We start from the raw sequence: 19,196 nt of genomic DNA, 5'->3' as shown, positions 1-19,196 counted from the left end.
TTTTACTGGCCTTATACTCTCTATTACAACTATTCAACACGTCATTATAGTGTGAAAATAGCCATAGGTGACATATATGCAAATGAGCAAGGCTGTGTTTCAAAAAGCACTATTTATAAAAACAAGAGGTGGCCCAGATTTGGTCGATAGGCTGTAATTTCTGCTTCCTGATCTATGATATTATAACTGTCTAATTACAAAGAGTATATATAAACAGAGTACTTTAAGCATAGTTAGATCACTCATCTCAAGTTCTTTTTATTTATTTTACATATAAACTCATTGTATATATTTAATTACATTAAGAATTCCTCTGTCATGCAAGGTTTTTCTAATTCTAAAAATACTGCATAAATTTTCATTAAAATGTAACAATATTATAAAAGCATGGTTAATTTCATGAAATCATAAAAAGTACATGAAATAAATCTATATTTGATGCACTAGAAAAGAATAATCAACATACAGTAAACATAACCTTAAGTAAAAATAAAGTCATGAAATTATATTGCTTCAGATTTTTAACTGATGGTGTGACATTCAACTTCACTTAATTTTAACTTAGACACAATTCTTGAGAGAGTAGCAGATATCTAATACCACAGCACACATTCACTCTTACTTCAATATTCAGAAATCAGGCCACAAAGTTTAAATATTGGTATTCAGATAAAAAAATAATACATTAGAAACATTGATTTTTATAAATTAACTTAAAAATACATTACATATATTTAGATGTTTTATAGATTTTTCTTGTTAAAAATAAATTGTATAATTTATTTAAAGAAAATTTTATTGAAAAAAATTTACTTAAATCTTTCAAAATCTGTCAGGCACACACTATTATCAAAGTTCACACAAAAAGATATTGGGTTGTGAAGGACATTTAGAAGTTAGGCTGAAAAGAATGAAATGTCGTCTCTGGAAATCATAATGAGTAAGTCATAGGATGGGTAAGGAAGATGAGTGTGCCCCGTTCAAAAGCAGCAGGTTAATCAATGTGTCAAGAGTAGAAGTTTTACAAGAGAATGGCAGGAAATAGGTGAGGATGAACTGGTTGGTAGGTAAGGCACTAGACTTAGCAAGAGGATATGGGCTCCCTAACTAAGATGGCAGCAGAAGGAATAGTGACAATGGAAAGTTATCAATAAGTAATGATAATTTTGATGTGATTAATTGGCTGTGAGTGGTGGTTAGGGAAAGAATAAGTTAAATTTGTCTTCTTAGTTGATTTCATCTAGTAAATCTTTATGTCATCTTTATTAAATTTTTTGAAGGTCGTAACATGTTTTTATTGACTAGAGTTGTGAACAGTTGTAATCCTTCCATTGTACATGTATAGCAATAATCAAGTATCTGATACTGAAATAACTTACAGGCAAATTCTAACATTGAACACAGAATAGTTCTATCAGAACAATAAAAAAAATAAAACACTGAGTTTATCTCTGAGAATTTAAATTCAGGCCATTAGTTCACACTTTAGAAATCTGAGAAATCCAACTTTAAGGTGACCTCTCATTAAGTTTGCTCTGAGGATGGATTGTAATTGGGAACTTCCTCTTGTCTCAAGCTAGTCCTGCATGTGACACACTTTGGAGATTTTCATTTGAGGAAAATATAAAGTTTGAGACGGGTGCATCTCTTCTATTGTCAACCTGCAAGAGTTAGAATGAGAAAGAAAACTTGACAAAATAAATGGAACTGAGACGTAGAAGAAATGGAAGAGAAACGAAAATTTGGTGATTTGAAAGTTAAGGGAATTTCAAACTTGACAGTGTGAGTGGTCATCAGCATTAGACACTGAGAAATCCAGTAGAATGTGGATTATGAAAAACATTTACGTTTCAACTAGAGGAAACTGTTTTAGCGGACATAATGAGAAGCAGCTCTATTTTACATGAGATGCACAAGGTTTGCGCTAAGTGAATCATGTTCAAATTCCCACTCTTTCATTTATCAACAGTGTGTCTTTTTTTTTCAATAGTGTGTCTTTGAGAGGATTTAAAAAAAATCTTCTTGAACTTCAGTTTTACCTGGAGAAGATAAATGTCAATAATAGCTATCTCAAAGGTTGTTATTAAAGATCAAATAATCTACTAGCATTGAATCAATTTGCAGCTCCCATTTTGCAACAATTAGTATTGTTGGTGATGGTTCTGAAGGCTAAGAACAAGACTTAGGATGCTAAATGAAAAGTGAGCAAATGGAGCCTATAAATGTAGAAGCATATTTCAGGAAGTTTGACATTTATAGGAAGGAAAGAATCTATTTAAGTTAAGTGGGGCAGGTTGGAGGTTGGGGTTCCAGTCTTCCAAGTTACTGTGCAAGGCAAGTATTTAAAGCAATAGGAAACTTCTTTGCATAAATCTCCAACACCAAGTACTGCATGCCATTTACGTTAGTTAATCAACAGATACTCAGAGTTTAAACTGCCATCCATAATACAGCATGCAAATTAGTTAACATACCCCTACCTAATACTACTAATCTGAGTTTAATCATGCTATTTAATTGCCGAGCTTAATTTGAAAATTATTGTTCACAGCAATTAAGTAAATGCCGGAATTTCATTAACAGATTTTCTAATTAGAACCTGCAACAAAAAAGTGCTAATGCTTGCTTCATTAGTTTTGATTTACTGTTTCTAATGCTACCTTTTTAAAAATTATTCTTTTCTTCAAATCTGAAACTGTGTTTTAGGGTTAATTATGTTTGGTTCTTGAAAATATCAAGGGACAATTATTCCTGGATTAAAGTATAGAGCTATCTTATATTAAAATTTCATTTTAGTTTTTCACATTAAACACATATTGGGACAAATTTTAGAGCCTCCTTGTTGTAGAATAGTTTAAAGCAATTAGTGAGAATTGCATTTCGCTTGAATTGTAAGCAAACAGGTTTTCCAAAATTGCATATGCTCCTTCACATATGGTATCTGATTGTAAGAGAGGGGAGGAAAAAAAAAGAAAAGGAAAAAACCGTTTAATTGTTACATAAGCCCATTATTGCAAATTTCTTAAATTGACAGTTGAAAGGACAGAAAGGTGACTTAAGTTAATAATAATATTATGATCTAAGATAGTGCCATTAAAAATCCTCACATGCAGTAACTACTGTTCACTAATGAAAAGACTAGGGGATTGGCTTTTTTTTTCTTCTTGTTTCTGTCTTTGCCAAATTAAAAGAACTTGCCTATGTTTTCAAGCAAGTATTGCTATATAACTACCTATTAACAGCATGATTACAGCAAAGCATGAAAAATATACTGATTTCATGACTTGGCACTAAGGTGAGTCTCTGATAGTAGGGGAAACATGGACATTATTGGTAAGATTGCAGTTGAGTGAGGAAAGCAGAGTCCAGAGATTGTCTAGTCCAACTCCATTGCTTATGTATATATGTATACACGTATGCATGTGTATGTGTCTGTGTGTTTGTGTTTTTATGGGTGTATGATATGTCAGCCACTATGCTAAATCCTGGGGATGCTGCAACAAGCTGTCCCACTATTATGTAGAGAGATATAAAATGAGTAACTACAATAACTGATATTCTAAGAAGTTAAGTGACAACTAATATAAAAGATATGGAATTATATCCCTTGTCTTTTGTTTAGTATCATTTCCACTCCACCTACTACCTCTAACAAAACATCAAAAGGAAAACAAAAGAAAATATAATGTCAAAACAGAATACTGTGCTCCTTTTCTTTCTTTGTGATAAAGATAACTTGAATAAAAATAAGTTTTACCAAAATACATTCAATAAATCCACCAGAGCACAACACATTAATATATAGCTGAGTGAAAAACATAAGAAAATGGATAGGGTCTACAGCTAAATAATCTTTATGTAAATTCACATACATATACACACACTGCAAAGACATATTTTCCATGGAGATATATATTTGTAAATGTGTGTGACACATTATATTGGCTGCCTAAAGAGCTTGTAGAATGGAGATTGGGATAAATAAGGATAGTATAACACAGGAGGGCTTGTTTGTATAAACAGAAAATATTTTCACTGAGAAAGCTGATTAATTCTATTTTTCATATGAGAAATTGAGATGGAAAAAAAGATTAAGTTAAACTATTACTACTAATATTTTAATATTAAACTTTATATTTTTAGAGCAGTTTCGGATTCACAGCAAAATTGAGCAGAAGGTGAAGACAGTCCCCATATAATCCATGTACCTACACACCCACAACCTCACCCCACTGTTAAAGTCCCACACCAGAGTGGGCACTTTTGCTACAGTCAGTGAACCAAATCGAAATATCTTAATCACCTAAAGACTAGAGTTTATACTAAGGTTCACTCTTGGTTGTGTACATTCTATGGTTTTGAGAAATGAATAATGACAAGTATCCATCACTATAGTATTACATAGAATAGTTTCACTGCCATAAAAAACATCTGTGTTCTGTCTATGCATCCTTCCCTCTACCTTAATCCAGGGCAGCTACTAGCCTTTTTACGGTATCCATAGTTTTACCTTTTCCAGAATGTCATATTGTTAGAATCACACAGTTTGTAGCTCTTTCATATTGGCTTCCTTCACTTAGCAATATGCATTAACTTTCCTCCATGTCTTTTCAGGGCCTGATAGCTAATTTCTTTTTAGCACTGAATAATATGACATTTTCTGAATTAATCACAGTTTACCTATCTACTCATTTATTTTGGGGCATCGTCCAAGTTTTGGTAATCAAGAATAAAACTTCCATAAACATAAGTGTTTAGGTTTTGTGGGGACATAAGTTTTCAACTCAAAATGAATACCAAGAATCATGATTGGCAGATTATGTAATAAGATGTTCTTGGATTGGAAGAATCAATATTGTGAAAATGACTATACTACCTAAAGCAATCCACAGATTCAATGCAATCCCTATTAAACTACCATTGGCATTTTTCACTGAACTAGAACAACAAATTTCACAATTTGTATGGAAAAAAAAAAGACTCCAAATAGCCAAAGCAATCTTGAGAAAGAAAAATGGAGCTGGAGGAATCAGGCTCCCTGATTTCCAACTACACTACAAAGCTACAGTAATCAAGACAGTATGGTATTGGCACAAAACCAGAAATAGAGCTCAAGGGAACAGGATAGAAAGCCCAGAGATAAACCCACACAAATATAGTCACCTTATTTTTGATAAAGGAGGCAAGAATATACAATGGAGAAAAGACAGCCTCTTCAATAAGTGGTGCTGGGAAAACTGGACAGCTAGAGGTAAAAGAATGAAATTAGAACACTCCCTAACACCATACACAAAAATAAACTCAAAATGGATTCAAGGCCTAAATGTAAGACCAGACACTATAAAACTCTTAGAGGAAAACATAGGCAGAACACTCCATGACATAAATCACAGCAAGATCCTTTTTGACCCACCTCCTAGAGAAATGCAAATAAAAACAAAAATAAACAAATGGGACCTAATGAAGCTTCAAAGCTTTGCACAGCAAAGGAAACCATAAACAAGACGAAAAGACAACCCTCAGAATGGGAGAGATTATTTGCAAATGAAGCAACTGACAGAGGTTTAATCTCCAAAATTTACAAGCAGCTCATACAGCTCAATATCGAAAAAAACGAACAACCCAATCCAAAAATGGGCAGGAGACCTAAACAGACATTTCTCCAAAGAAGATATACAGATTGCCAACCAACACATGAAAGAATGCTCAATATCATTAATCATTAGAGAAATGCAAATCAAAACTACAATGAGATATCATCTCACACCAGTTAGAATGGCCATCATCAAAAAATCTACAAACAATAAATGCTGGAGAGGGTGTGGAGAAAAGGGAACCCTCTTGTACTGTTGGTGGGAATGGAAATTGATACAGCCACTATGGAGAACAGTATGGAGGTTCCTTAAAAATCTAAAAATAGAACTACCATATGACCCAGCAATCCCACTACTGGGCATATACCCTGAAAAAACCATAATTCAAAAAGAGACATGTACCCCAATGTTCATTGCAGTTCTATTTACAATAGCCAGGACATAGAAGCAACCTAAGTGTCCATCGACAGATGGATGGATAAAGAACATGTGGCACATATATACAATGGAATATTATTCCACCATAAAAAGAAACGAAATTGTGTTATTTGTAGTGATGTGGATGGACCTAGAGTCTGTCATACAGAGTGAAGTAAGTCAGAAAGAGAAAAACACATACCGTATACAAACACATATTTATGGAATCTAAAAAAAAAAAAAAAGGTTATGAAGAACCTAGGGGCAGGATGGGAATAAAGACGCAGACCTAGTAGAGAATGGACTTGAGGACACGGGGAGGGGGGGAAGGGTAAGCTGGGATGAAGTGAGAGAGTGGCATGGACTTATATATACTACCAGCTGTAAAATAGATAGCTAGTGGAAAGCAGCCACAAAGCACAGGGAGATCAGCTTGGTGCTTGGTGACCACCTAGAGGGGTGGGATAGGGAGGGTGGGAGGGAGGGAGACACAAGAGGGAAGAGATATGGGGATATATGTATATGTATGGCTGATTCACGTTATTATAAAGCAGAAACTAACACACCATTGTAAAGCAATTATACTCCAATAAAGATGTTTAAAAAAAAAGATAAATAAATATTATTGATGAATTAAAAAAAAAAGAAGAGTATATTTAGTTTTGTAAGAACCTCCAAACTGCATTCTAAAATGGCTGCACCATTTTGCATAACACCAGCAAGGAATAAGAGTTCCTGTTGCTCCACATTTTCACCACCATTTTGTGTCCTCACTGTTTTGGATTTTGGCCATTCTATTCTCATAGATGTAGAGTGATATTCCATTGTTTTAATTTTCAGTTCCCGAATGACATATAAATTTGAGCATCTTTTCATGTGCTTTTTTGCCATCTGTGTATCTTCTTTGGTGAGATGTCTGTTCAAGTCTTTTGAACATTTTTGAACTAGGTTGTTAATTTTCTTATTGTTGAATTCTGAGTTCTCTGTATGTTTTTGGTGTTTTTTTCAGGCGTGTAATTTGCAAATATTTTCTCCTTTTCTGTAGCTTGTCTTTTCATTTGCTCAACTGTCTTTGGCAGAGCAGAAGTTTTTATTTTTATTTTTAAATTTTTAAAATTTTTTTGTGGTACACGGGCCTCTCACTGTTGTGGCCTCTCCCGTTGCGGAGCACAGGCTCCGGACGCGCAGGCTCAGCATCCATGGCTCACGGGCCTAGCCACTCCGCGGCATGCGAGATCCTCCCGGACCAGGGCACAAACCCACGTCCCCTGCATCGGCAGGAGGACTCTCAACCACCCTGCCACCAGGGAAGCCCCAGTTTTTATTTTTAATGAACATTTTAGTTGTTTTTTTCAGGAATTATGCCTTTAGTGTTATATCTAAAAAGTCTTTGCCATACCTGAGATAATCTAGGTTTTCTTCTGTGTTATCTTCTAGGATTTTTACAGTTTTCTGTATTACATGTAGGTCTATAATCTATTTTGAGTTAATTTTTGTGAAGGGTATAAGGTCTGTGACTATGTTCCCTTTTTTGCTTGTTTTTTTGTTTCTTTTTTTCTTTTTGGTCATGTGGATTACTAGTTGCTCCAGCATCACTTTTGAAAAGACTCTGTTTGTTCAATTGTATTGCTTCTGTCAAAGATCAGTTGACTATATTTATGTGATTCTATTCTGAGTTCTGTGTTTTGCTCCATTGATTTGTCTATTCTTTCACAAGTACCACAGTGTTTTGGTTAGTGTAGTTTTATAGTAAGTGTTGAAGTCAGGTAGTACCAGTCCTTCAACTTTGTTCTTCTCCTTCAATATTGTGTTGGCTATTCTGGTTCTTTTGCTTCTTCATATAAATTTTAGAATCAGTCTGTCAATTTCCAGAAAATAATTTGCTAAGATTTTATTTGGGATTGCACTGAATCTATCAATTAAGTTGGGAAGAACTTGACAATACTAGGTCTTTCTACCCATGAACATGGAATATTTCTTCATTTGTTTAGTTTTTCCTTGATACCTTTCATCAGAGTTTTGTAGTTTTCCTCATATTTTTGTGCATATTCTTTAAGATTTGTACCTAAGTATTTTTCATGCCTTTGGTTTCAGTGTTAGGGTAATGCTGGCTTTGTAGAATGAGTTAGGAAGTGTTGCCTTTGCTTCTATCTTCTGAAAATGGCTGTTGAGTATTGTTAACATTTTTCCTTTAATGTCTCTTAGAATTCATCAGTGAACTCATCTGAGCCTGGTGCTTTCTGTATGGGAAAGTTGCTCTTTACTAATTTCGATTCCTTTAATAAATATAGGCCTATCTATTTCTTCTTGTGTGAGTTTGGCAACTTGTGCTTTTAACACATTTTTAAATTTTATGTAGCTTATAAAATTGGTGGGTATAGAGTTCATAATATTCCTTCCTTAACCTTTTAATGTTCATTGGATCTCTCTAATGATAGAAACAGCCTTTTCCTACCAGATATATACTTTCCTTATAAGGATTCTGAGAGCCTTAATTTTACTACTTTTAACATTATTATTTCTCATTTATAAATTATGTATAGAGAAATTGATTAACCTGTACAACCTAACACACTTAGCTATGACAGAGCTCATTTTGCTTTATAATACCAAATTGGGTAAATGCAATACTAGAAGAGAATTGTAAGATATTTCCATGCCTATAAATTATGTAGTCGATTACAATACTTTTTTTTTTTTACATAGGTAGCTAGCCATGGCAAAGTGTATCTTGAAGTTAGAATATATTACAATAGAACAATGTCATAGTTACTAAAAGTAATTATTCCATGTTATAATGAATTGATTTTCTTATTAAACTAGAAGTAATAAAGAATACGGTGATGACTTTATAAACTGAAAGTAAATTTCTTGATTTTAAGGTAACATTTACAATACTTAACTACATTTATATAATTACTTATAACACAAATACTTCTTACTAACCTTTCAATTTTCCATAATTCTCATCTCATACAATTTGGCAAAAGTTCCTTTTAGGACCAAACTGGGAAATAATTCAAATGTCACACTGAAAATTATCCTCGTTAAAGACACTCAAACAAAATTCTTGGAGAAGTTAGCACAGCTCAATTTATTTCTGCTTTGAAGGGAAACCTTTCTCTTGTAGGAAGTAATGGGCGTATGTTGTGTCTTTTTCTTCCAATATTGTGTCACATGTTGCTGCTCCTGACATACCCTAAATTGTCTCGCAAGACCATCCTCTCTTACATGGTAGGGTTCTTAGCCCTGGGTGGGGCTCTATCTCTAGCCCCAAAGTTGGAGCTACAGCTTCATCCAGTCATTCAGAGCACTTCATTCTGTACACACACACACACACACACACATACACAGAGTAGTAGTTGGTTCAGGGGAACAATGTTGTCCTAAATTTGTCCAATCAGATAAATGCCTGGGACTGTTATTTATAACACAAGGAAGCTCTTTTTGCATGCTGGCTTTGAACCCAGGAGACTGAGTACTGAATTGTTAGGCCACCATATAAAGCCAGAGAAAGAATACACTATAGGAGTTGGAGCCATGAGAATCGTAGAAACTGTTCTCTGATGATAAAGTTTGAGTCCTAATTATAATGGTGTCTGAAACTAGGACTAAATACAGATTTTGTGTCCATTCTGGAAGGGAAGTACAGAGAAGGAATGGGGCACAGAGGCTAAGTTCTCTGGCTCCCAGTGCCTCTCTCTGAAGTATATTCCTTTCTGAGGCTGTTATTTCAGGCTAGGACCTACATTCTCCCTCGAGATAGAAGTTCTCTTCAGCAAAGTGTGGCCCACAACTACCCTATTTGTTGTTTTATGGCAACCACTGCTGCCACCTAAATGAATGTGGATAATATCAGATGGGCTTTGCATTGACTTTAGTGTTTGCTGCTGTCTTGAACCACCAATGGTGAGTCAGAGTACCCCAGAGCACTCATTTTAGACTTAAATAAAATAAGCCCAGAGAAATTTTCCTTGTTTAAACATGTTTTATAAATAGGTTTAATCTACCTAATTTAAAGTAAACTTATAAAAGCTAAGAACTAGAATGAAATCACACAAAATATTTTGAGAACATTTTCATAAATTATATGCTCTCTTTGCATTCATAAGACAAGCCTTACATGGTTTAAATAAAAAACAAAGGATACCTGTTTTCACATTTCAGGAATGATAGTGTGTTCTGACACAAAAATGCTCTGTATGATTTGCCTAACAACTTTGCTTTGAGTAAAACAAACAAAAGTAAAACACACAAACACAAATGTGGTCTTAGTTGGTTCTAGTGGAATACAAAATTCAACACAAACTTTTATTTTTTCCAGGTAAGAATTACCATCACCAGGATAATCTGTTTTACAGGAAGGAAACCAAGATCTACTGATTGCCAAACTTTGTGCCAGGTGACTTACATATATTATTTTGTTTAATTCTCATAATAACTCATTGAAGACATATATTATTTAAGATATAGTGAGTGCTCTGGGCTGTATAATATCTGGCTGATGAAGATATTTTTATCCAAAATGTTTATTAAAAGAAAAATTTCTAAAACATAGTCTAACTTCAGTTCTGCTACACATAATTAGCTCTAGTATTCATACTTCAAATTGAATATTTTGAAATGAATAACACTGGCAAATGCATTCAATAGCCACATGCCCTATACAAAATTCCTACTCTGTGTAATTACCAGTGAGGTTAACAATGCAGTCTATATACAAATTCATTTAATAAAAAGACATTTGGGACCTGTGGGAAAGATGGCAGTATAAAAACTAGCCATACGTATGTAATATGCATTATATGTACTGTATCATGTATTTAGTGAAAATAATCTTCATATACGTGGGCCCGAGTAATTCAAACCCGTATTGTTCAAGGATCAACTCTATAATAAAATTATGTTTTTCAAATCACTAAGGCTGTGCAGAGTTTATGGTGCCATTAAAAAATAATGTAGATTCCATCAACAGTAGAAAGTATGCATTTATAAAGAAAGCATTTAAAACAGAAATTATACATCAAATTAACCATCAGCAAAATCACCTTTATAATGATATAGCATCATAGAGTTAATATTCTAAAATCATAAACTGATTTTATCAGGAAAAGAAAAGTTGTAATTAAAACCAATGAGAAGAAACACTATCTTCTTTAATTATGGGCAATTTTGCTTAAGTGTGAAATTTATTTCCTTAATTTGAGAGGATATATAAGTTCAATATTAAGTGTAGTATGCATTTGGAAATGATTTTTTAGAGGGAAATACATAATGGACTATTTTGTTTTATATGTGTATTTAACAGAAATAAACTATTAGTATAGTATAAAATGTGTTGTACACATAAGAGGGAAAGTGTATTAATACAACATAGACCATTCTATCTATAATGTATATTAAATAGACAAATTTTAATGTATATTATATAAACATTAACATGCATCTAGTTGATACTGTATTTTTCAGTAAAACCTGTGCCGGTCAGAAAGTGACTGACAGAAGTAAAGACAAGAAGAGGCTGAAGTGACCTTAAATTCTTGCTGTCTCACGACTGAGCTGAGTCCAGACAGAGCTGGATTCCGACCAACTAGAACATAAGCCTTGAAGGCTGATCCTTTCCGTACTTCCACGTAGTGGGTGCAGGGTGACCTGCAGTCTAGTTAGAGCTAGTCAAGGCTAAGTTCGAAGGAGAAATTTCCAAGGAGCGCTTAGACTCCACACAGAAGAACAATTGGAAGGACGTGGGCTCTGAATAAAAGGGAAATGATCCTGAGTAGGTCAGAAGGGAGCCTTCCCGGTTGTTGCAGAGTTGATACTTAGCTTGCTGGCATGGTCCTAATCAGGAACAATGAACTGTTGGTGAATATCCTTTCCCTTACTTGTCCCTATAAGCATCACCACTTGGAAGGAAGACTTCACTGGCAAAAGAAGCACTTCTCTTGGGGTAATTATAAGATGCCTTTGGGATGTGGATCTCCACAGACTGGACCTTTCTCCTTGCTATGGTTGCTAAGTAGACTTCCTCAGCTTGTCTCAAGAAAATAGAAGCGAGGGCCAGTATGTACCACAAAGTTTGTGCTGAAATTTTAAGATCTATCTTAGTAATTAATTTTTTAACAGTAGCAAGTAAAATAAAAAACATGAAGATGAAAGTGCTGATAGAAGTGAGAGAAGGTGTAGATCTCAGCTTCAGACGGTTGGTGGGGAAAGGACAGACACCAAACTCGACTTGGTTGAATTCAGATATTATCAGAGTGTGCATGTACGTAGGGAAGAGACCACTTTTATTTTCTTATATATCTCCGTACTTTTTAACTGGAAGTAACAAATATGATTTAATTTTAGAATTTAAGAACTCAAAGTAAAAGAGAGAGAATGATAGTTTTCACAAACAATAGAACTAAAATAAAATTGAAACTCATTAAACTTGAAAAATTGGATAATCTTTATCCCTTTTTGGCAGTATTTGATCTAAAACTGGAAGACTATGCATTCAATTAACGATGAAACATAGTTTAAACTAATATATAAATTGTGTTGGTTTGTGCCTCAGCAGCAAAGTGTAGCCAGAGACTTTATAATAAATTTAGTTCGCTTGCTGAGATATTCCTTTGCTCCAATAACATGTAAGTCTATTGTCTGCCTTTTGTATATTCAATTTATGCACAGATTTTCAGTAAAGGTATGCAAAAATTAATGGACTGGTTATAATCATCAATATGCTGTCCACGGTAATATTCACAAAATCAGAAAATTATCAAGTATGTTCATATCTATCCTTTTATACTTCTGCCTTGGAATAAGTTTCACAAAAATGATTCATTTGTATCCTCTGTACCAAGTATAAAGCTACTGTAGGGCACCCTATAAAACGTTCCCTAAACCAATTCTTTGCTCATTGTCTCTAAACATTAGGGAGTTTTATTTCATGTATATTTTAGCTGAAAAGACTTGCTGGCTCACTGTACAATGTTCTTATAGATTAGAGCATCCCTTACATGATATATTATGCAAATTTTTAAAAAGAGACAGATCTTAAATAATTTTATGATTAAGTAAAACATCAGACTTTCCCATACATGGTGCTTTTAAACTTTATAGTGGTTTTACACTATCATAGCCGCATGCACGGCGTTTTTCTGTTCTTCTCTGTAAGATGTCTCATGAAGTTTTTTTTTTTTTTCTTTTTCAATACAAACAGAAATGACAAGGCATGACAAGTTAGAATTCAACCTATACTGTGAAAAGCTATCAACGTTGTTTCTCTCAAAGAGATACTATTTTTCTATTTATTTTCTTTTCTGTACTTCTAACCAAGGTGTATTTTCATCTCTACTCATTCTCAGCCTATTTCTCTGCTTTTATTTCCTCTGCCCCCAACTTTGTTCAGTGGCTGGATTCTATTCACGAGGGCTTGTTCAACACAGAGGAAACATGTTGGCTTTCCACGTTATAGGAAAAGAAGGGCTTCTCAGTTAATTGAGAGTGATACGTGCCTATGTCCTGATTAAAATTATAGTTATTTACTTTCTTACTTTATGCCAGGCTTTATGTCAAGCACGTCGCATATTACAGGATTGAACTTTATCAGCAGCATGATGAGGTAATTTAATTATCGTTCTCGTTTTACCAATCAGGAAACTGAAGGCTGTAAAGTTAAATAAATGTGACAAAGTTTATAGTGGGGCATAAACCCCCAATGGGATACCTGAAGCTGGGTATGCTAGAGCTCTGGCTGATGTGTCCTTTGAGGGAGCCCCTAGTACAGCCACTTTCTGCAGAGAGTGGGTATAGGAGGTTTTATCTCAGTCACATATAAACCTTGTTCTGGCCCAGGTCTGAGTTTGCAATATAAATTTTTTTATATTCAGTTATTAAAATACGAACTCTAAACATGATATATTGCTAGCTCGCTGGCTTTCTTCATTCTTAATTCTGCTTCCTGGTTGAATGAGAGAGAAACCACAACCAAATCAAGAGTAAGCGTATAGTAGAGATCATAAAATCAACCAGAGAAATATATTTATGAACTATAGGTATAAGTTTTTAATAATCCTATTGTAAATCTACTCATGATAATGTCTAATTTTCCCCAAACATTGTCATGAAAGCATAAAAATAATAGTAAAAATAGTTTGGCATGTTGAATATATGTCCTTTTTTATAATAGTTTTCTTGATAGTAATTTCAATCTATGTTCAACTTTCAGAGCATGTTTTGTGATATGCTGTAATTAGCTTAAACTCATTTCAGGTAATTTCTTAAATTCATAATATGTTACTAGTTTTCTATAAAAATCTCTTTTGATTTTTAGAACATACTTTCTAAAATGTACTCCACCTGCTCTTATCTACCTGGTGAGCTCTCAAACCAGAATATTAACTGGTCTAATCAACTATATTAAAACACTCTAGCTTTAAATTGAATGGAGCTTTGACAAAGCTTTTGTGAATTTTAATATTTAAATGTGTGGTGTAAGTCTCTCTTCCAGTACATTTTGTCATCTAAATTCTATGAGGTAGGTATTATTATAAGGTGACAATATTGAGGTAAAGAACATAAAATTTACTCATAGCTACATTGCTAGTGAGCAAGAGACCAGTTATTCAAATCCAGAGAACAAAAAAAATTTTATAAACAACAACAACAAAAACAGTGCAACAGGATACTTTCATTGTGATGTTTCTGCACCTCCTGAAGCTTGAACTAAGCTGTGTTCCATGTAAAGCCCCTTTATTCAGGCAAGAGTCAGGCCTGGGTGACCTATAATAAAACTTCATGGGACAAGCTGTCTTTGACCCACTCCTTCAGGTGAAAATTCACAGGTCCCTCCTCTTTTTTATTACCTTCATATTGAATCTTACATATTTAACCTTCTGATAGTGATGGCAGGAGTGTGTGGAAAGACACGCACTCATACGATCAGGCAAACTAGAAAGCAAATGCACGAGTACCTTTAATTCATACTCTGTCTCTTTCAGCTCACCCCCTATGAGTATGGCCCAGTGAAAAGAAGGAGCATGGACAAAAGAAGATAAAGAAGAGTTATTGCTCTTCCCCAGTGAAAAAATATGAAAAGAACTTTGCTGAACTTTAAATTCAACTTTAAATATCCTAATGGGAAGAGACAAGAACAGAGGAACAACTTGGTCAGGCAGGAGCGATGTTTAACGGAAAGAACACTGAGGACGAGAGAGGAAACAGAACTGAGAAAAGAAGTAAAGACAAGAAATGAAGCGGCACTGATGCTGTCATGGGGAGCGGTGGTGGGGGACGAACGGCTAGCTAGGTGTGAACTCAGGATGTTGGAAGTTGAAAGGATGCTTTCTTATCGACTTTCCTTTAAGTAAGAGCCAGCCTATCACCGCAGCAGCTTCCGGAACCGCCACACGGGGGCAGCACACAATAGGTCGCTGTGCAGAGGGTCTCTGGGGCCTGTCTGATTGGGTTCAAATTCTGGCTCTGAAATTTATTAGCTCTGCATCCCTCATAATTTGACTTCTTTCCTCTCTACCTCAACTTCCTTGTATTAGAAATGATAACAGATAAAATTTCATCAGGAGGCTTGCGGATCTTAAATGAGGTAAAAGAGTTCCTGTCACATAACTGCCCAATAAATTTTAGCTATTACTAATATATTGCTAATCTTGCCTGCGCTAAATTCTTCCTCTTTATAAGAGTGATCTCTCTAAATCACTCCCAACCTCTCTCTTCTCTGCTCCATCTACACTCATATGACAAGAATAAATTAAAAGCCCAGCTCCCCTGAAGTGATATATAACCTGTTCTTTGGCTGTTTCTTCATTTTCCACCTGAAACTTTCTTGAACACCTGCTCCTGCATCGTAAACCTCTTCCAATCCCCTCTGAGAACATCACCGTTTTTCATCCCCTTGCCTTGTTAACCGTACTCTGCATGGAGCTTTATTCTTCATTGCACCTTTACTACTATCAATAAATTCCACCCTTTATTCAACATCTCGATCAATACTGGTAGTTGATGAAAATATGTATTAGTTATCTATTGATGCATTAACAAACTGTCCCGAATGTAGCAACTGAAAAATGCACACATGCATTGATAGCTCACAGTTTCTGTGGGCCTAGTTTAGGTGAGTCCTCTGGTTCAGAGTCTCTTCCAAGACTGTTAGCAAGATGTCAGCCGGGGCTGCATTCACCTTAAGGCTCAACTAGAAAAAGATGGGTTTTCAGGTTCACACAGTTGCTGGCAGAATTGAGGTCCTTTTGGGTGTGAGACCGAGAGCCTCCGTTTCTAGCCAGCTGTTGTCCAGAGGTCACCCTTAGCTCCTTGTGACTGGACCTCCTGGCACTGCACCCTGCTCCATTAAAGCCAAGAGTGGATCTACCAGCTAGATGGAGGTTACAATATTCCTGAATCCCCTCTTTCAGGGAGACCCTCTGATTGTCCAAAACAGACAAAAGTAATTGGAATTATCACATTATTTTATAGCTATTTGATTTGCTTGTTTTACCCTATGGCCTGCATGACACCTGAGCCTGTGTCTTCATCTTTTTAATGTCTGCAGCTCAGTGGTGACCACAGCATAATGACTAAAATATGGGTTGAGTCAATCCAGGAATGAAATCTATAGATATATAGCCACTTAGTTTTTGATGGGTGAGAAGTTTTTTCCTCTCATATAAAATAAATTCCCTTCAGCACACAGAAGAAGTAATCTTACCATTGTGCAGGCAGCAGATATATATAGCAACAGAAACAAAATAGAACAGTCATGGCTCTAGTGACAAAGAATGGCTTTGAGGTTACAGTAGAGAAACCTTGAAGTGTAATTTCAAGGGCATCTAAATAAATGTGTTGTAGTAGAAACGATAATATCAACAGATACCATCATTCAGGAATTCACTACAATTCAGTATCCACCCAGAACTTCCACACAGTTGGGCTATTGGTATTAATGAGAACTGTCCTGGCACGCAAAACATGCTTATTAAATTCTTTAAAAAATATATTGTGAAATATTGCTGTTCAATAGGTATGGGGAACAGGGACTCAACATGGAAAAACCACATTGTGGGCATATACAAAGAAAACAAGAATGTTAATTTTTCCCCCTCTGAACCATATTTCTGAACAAGTGTCAACCTTTATAAATTGTTTTTTATTGGAATTGTAAAAGTGAATCAATTTATATAATTTTCCATAGAATCCCTTCAGTGGAATTACCAGCTCCTATAGGAAAATAAGAGTAGCAATCACAATGTATTGGATTTAACTATCAGTATTTATAACATAAAACTTTAGAGTTCAAGCTGAATGTCACAATTAGAGTTCAAAATTATTCATATCTGAATAGAGTTTTGTACTGTACAAAGAAATAAAATGATCAAGTCGGCTCAAAGACAGTTACAAATTCTTACATAATTAAATATGAAAGGCTGTATTTTCCTGAACTATTTTGACTTTTCTGTGTTCTCAGAACATCTTTTCCCCAGCCCCTATGTGGAAAATTCCACTTGGCTCTGAGTTAAACCTGAGTGACTGGGAAATAATATCCAGTACTCTTCCCGGGTAATATTGTAGGCGTCCTGTTTTCTGACTCACACCGTGTGTGTTCCCTCTGAAAATGCACATGCGTGAAGCTTTGCTGGGGTCTCTCCCTTCTCAGATTTTCTACTATTGCTCCTCAGCGTAGCTCTGCACACTTGAAGTCTTATACCCCTCATTGCTTATGCTCTTTGAAGCAGTTTCTACAGAAGCTGCCTTCCTGTTGCATTTCAGACAAAAAGGGAAGCATTTTATTTCTTCTGCAGCCATTTTTTATCTTAACAAATAACTGAGTTTATTTTATCTAGGATTAAAATGTAAAATTCAAGGGTTTTTTTTCTTCTTCATACAAGAAAAGGGTTATGTGCCTTCTTTTTAGAGGTTAATTTTAACACACAAATTAGTAAGAAGCAAAAAAAAAAAACAGATTTTATTACTAATCTGTTTAGGAATGAGTTTTTAATACCATACAATTAGAAAATGTGAATTTTTTTTCAAATGTTTTTTCAAAGTTTGAATTCTCCAGGGACATTTCCACAATAGCACATTTTCCAATGGTCTGCAGAACTGTGTTTTTATTTGTTTTTGATCATGTGCTAAAAAAACGAAATCAGTTCTTTCTCATTTTGTACCTGGTTTTCATATAGTAAATAATACAACCGTCCTTCTAGAGTGAAATATAGTAATGCAGTTTATAGTTTCTCCAGAAATAGCATGTTAGTCAATCAAACACAAGGAATGTGAAATTATTCTTCACTGAATAAATCAGAGTTGCAGCTAAGAGTTTCAATAATCTCTTAGGGATTAAATAAAATTTACAGGTATCATCAGCATTTTAAATACTATTGCTTATTGTTCAGTTGTACAATCTAGGTAGACATCAGTTTGACTAAAAATTATTTCATCTAGATTTTAGAATTTAAGAGGAATATTTTTTAAAAGAAGGAAGAATTGTTATGTTGGTTTTTTATGGGAGGAACAAGAGAAGCAATACAATTTGCTTTTGTTAATCAGATAAACAGAAATTTAAAAATTCAAATAATATGTAAAATCTGTGCTTAACTCCATTTTGATACAGAAATGGGGCGTTCAACAGCAAAATGTGCTCAAAGTGTATTTGGAGGGATCAATTTTATACTGCATTTAAGTCTAAGAAAAATTATGGTAAATTTTCAGTAACCTAATCATTAAACAGAAATTATTACTAAATGTAGTAAGACAGCTTATGTATTTATTATATTTATGATAGTATTTACCACATTTTGATCATTTCTAACCTCCTGGGCTGCTTCTCCCCACGACCCTCCACTTCTCTCTCTTCCTCCTCCCTCTCAATCACACACACGCACACACACACACACACACACACACACACACACACACGCAAACACACACGCTCTATTAAAGAAGTTTTCTTTGTATAATAGGTTCTTGCAGTGTTTTCTTTAGTGACTCTTTTAGTTTAGGTGCTACTGACCTCACAGAAATTTTATAGAGTATTTATTCTAAATAGCTTGGATGTTTATGACATGATTTCATTAATTGTATGGTTTTCCCCAAAGATCTGCTACCTTGTATTCTAATGTATTTTCCCCTTTCTTAAAGAATTTACACTTACTCAAAAATACTTTGTTGCTAATTTCGAAAAGCATTGAA

Source organism: Lipotes vexillifer, unplaced genomic scaffold (assembly GCF_000442215.2).
Source record: "Lipotes vexillifer unplaced genomic scaffold, Lipotes_vexillifer_v1.1 scaffold271, whole genome shotgun sequence".
In the NCBI taxonomy this organism is placed as follows: domain Eukaryota; kingdom Metazoa; phylum Chordata; class Mammalia; order Artiodactyla; family Lipotidae; genus Lipotes; species Lipotes vexillifer.
This window is presented reverse-complemented; position numbering follows the sequence as displayed.